This window comes from Cebus imitator, unplaced genomic scaffold (genome assembly GCF_001604975.1).
Source record: "Cebus imitator isolate Cc_AM_T3 unplaced genomic scaffold, Cebus_imitator-1.0 Scaffold497, whole genome shotgun sequence".
Lineage (NCBI taxonomy): Eukaryota > Metazoa > Chordata > Mammalia > Primates > Cebidae > Cebus > Cebus imitator.
The window spans coordinates 1,600,139-1,602,228 of record NW_016107812.1 but is presented as its reverse complement, the minus strand read 5'-3'; the positions used below and the strand labels follow the sequence as shown (position 1 = coordinate 1,602,228).

General features: G+C 39.8%; 1 protein-coding gene across 5 annotated transcripts in view; it reads right to left on the bottom strand.

The window, feature by feature from the left end:
* ZNF10 (zinc finger protein 10) overlaps positions 1-2,090 on the bottom strand; it is a 34,908-nt gene that overhangs the window by 19,407 nt on the left and 13,411 nt on the right. The window contains exon 1 of one of the 5 annotated variants that reach the window (XM_017513651.2): positions 240-863. The exons of the other annotated variants lie outside the window; for them this stretch is intronic. The gene's annotated coding sequence lies outside the window, so the exon portion shown is untranslated. Of the gene's footprint in view, positions 1-239; positions 864-2,090 lie in introns of those variants that run through there. 5 annotated transcript variants of the gene reach the window in all.

Here is a 2,090-nt window from a genome sequence, read left to right as displayed (position 1 = left end):
GAGGCAGGAGAATTGCCTGAACCCAGGAGGCGGAGGTTGCGGTGAGCCGAGATCACGCCGTTGCACTCCAGCCTGGGTAACAAGAGCGAAACTCCGTCTCAAAAAAAAAAAAACAAAAAAAAAACCCAAACCTGACCTAATCTAATAGTCTCACTTTACAGATTAAAAAAACAAGTGTTGTCTCCAGCTGGTCACAGAACAGAAGTCAGATATCAAAGCCCAAAAAAAATGTGACGCACCATTACTGTCTTGAAGATGGAAGGTGCAGCATGAGGAACGTGGCAGTCTCCAGCAGTGAAGAGCAGCACCAGCTGAAATCCAGCTCAGAAGCAGGGACCTCAGTCCTGCAGCCTCAAGGAACTAAATTCTGCCAAGAAGAGTGACCTTGAAAGTGAATTTTCCCCCACAGCCTCCAGATGAGAACTCAGTCCAGGTGACATCTTGAATTCAGCCTTTGGATACCCTGAGCAGAGAACCCAGCCATGCTGGGTTTGCACTGCTTCTGACCAACAGAGCTGATAAAAAGGGAGTGCTGTTTGAAGCTGCCAAATTTGTGTTAATATGCTACACAGCAACAGAAAGCCGACATAGCCAATTACCTTTTAAAGATGATTTAAATATTAAGGAAAAATGTTGTATAGTTACCAGTCAGTGCTGTTCATTCATTTGTGTAGATCCAGATTTCCACTTGGTTTGATTTCCTTTCTCCCTAAAGCATATTCTTTAACATTTCTTACAATGGGGGTCTCCTGATGATAAATTCTTTCAGCTTTTTTATAGCTGACAATGTCTTTTTTGTGCCTTTCATTTTATTTTTTTTAAAAACAGCCTTATTGAGATATAACTCACATAAGGTAAAATTCACCCATTTAAAGTGTGTATTCTGTGGGTTTTGGTATATTACATAATTTTTTAAAATTGTGAAATGCATTTTTTGTCTTTTTTTTTTTGAGACAGAGTTTCGCTCTTGTTGCCCAGGCTGGAGTGCAATGGCATGATCTCAGCTCACCGCAACTTCTACCTCCCAGGTTTAAGCAATTCTCCTGCCTCAGCCTCTGAAGTAGCTGCAATTACAGGTGCATGCCACCACACCCAGCTAATTTTTTTATTTTTAGTAGAGATGGGGTTTCACCATGTTGGCCAGGATGGTCTTGATCTCTAGACCTCATGATCTGCCCGACTTAGCCTCCCAAAGTGCTGGGACTACAGGCATGAGCCACGGCATCCGGCCATTTTTTGTCATTTTAATTGTTTTTAGGTATCCAATTCAGCGGCATTAATTACATTCACAGTGCTGTGCAACCATCACCACTATGTAATTCCAAAACTTTTCCATCACCCCCAACAGAAGCTCTGGTACCCACTCAGTAATAACTCCGTATTCTCCCTTGTTCCCTTGGAAACCCCTGACCTAGGTTCTGTCTCACCTGCATTCTGAATTCACGTCTTCTACTTAGGTCGTATAAGCAGAACCATACAATATTTGCCCTCTCGCTTATTTCACTTAGTATATGTTTTTCAAGGTTCATCTATGTTTAACATGTATCAGAACCTCACTCTTTTTAAATGACAATATTCCATTGTGTACATACTACATTGTTTATCCATCTATTGATGAACAACTTGTTTCCATCTTTGGTTATTATAAATAATGCTGCCATGAGCATTGACATACAAGTATCTGTTTCATTTCCAACATTCAATTCCTTTGGGTATACACCTAGAACTGAAACAGCTGGGTCATATGGCTTTATGTTTAGCTTTTTGAGGAAGCACCAAACTGTTTTCCATAGTGGCTGATCATTTTTACATTCACAACAGCAATATATGCATATTCTAATTTCTCCACATCCTTGCCAAACACTTATTATATTTTTAAAAATTATAGCCATCCCAGTTGGGATTAAGTGATGACTCATTGTAGTTTTTACTTACATTTCCCTAATGACTAATGATGATGAGCATATTTTCATGTGCTACTGGCCATTTGTATATCTTCTTTACAGAAACGTCAAGTCCTTTGCCCACGTTTACAATTGGGTTGTGTACATTGTTGAGTTGTAGTAGTTCTTTGTATATTCTAGACATTA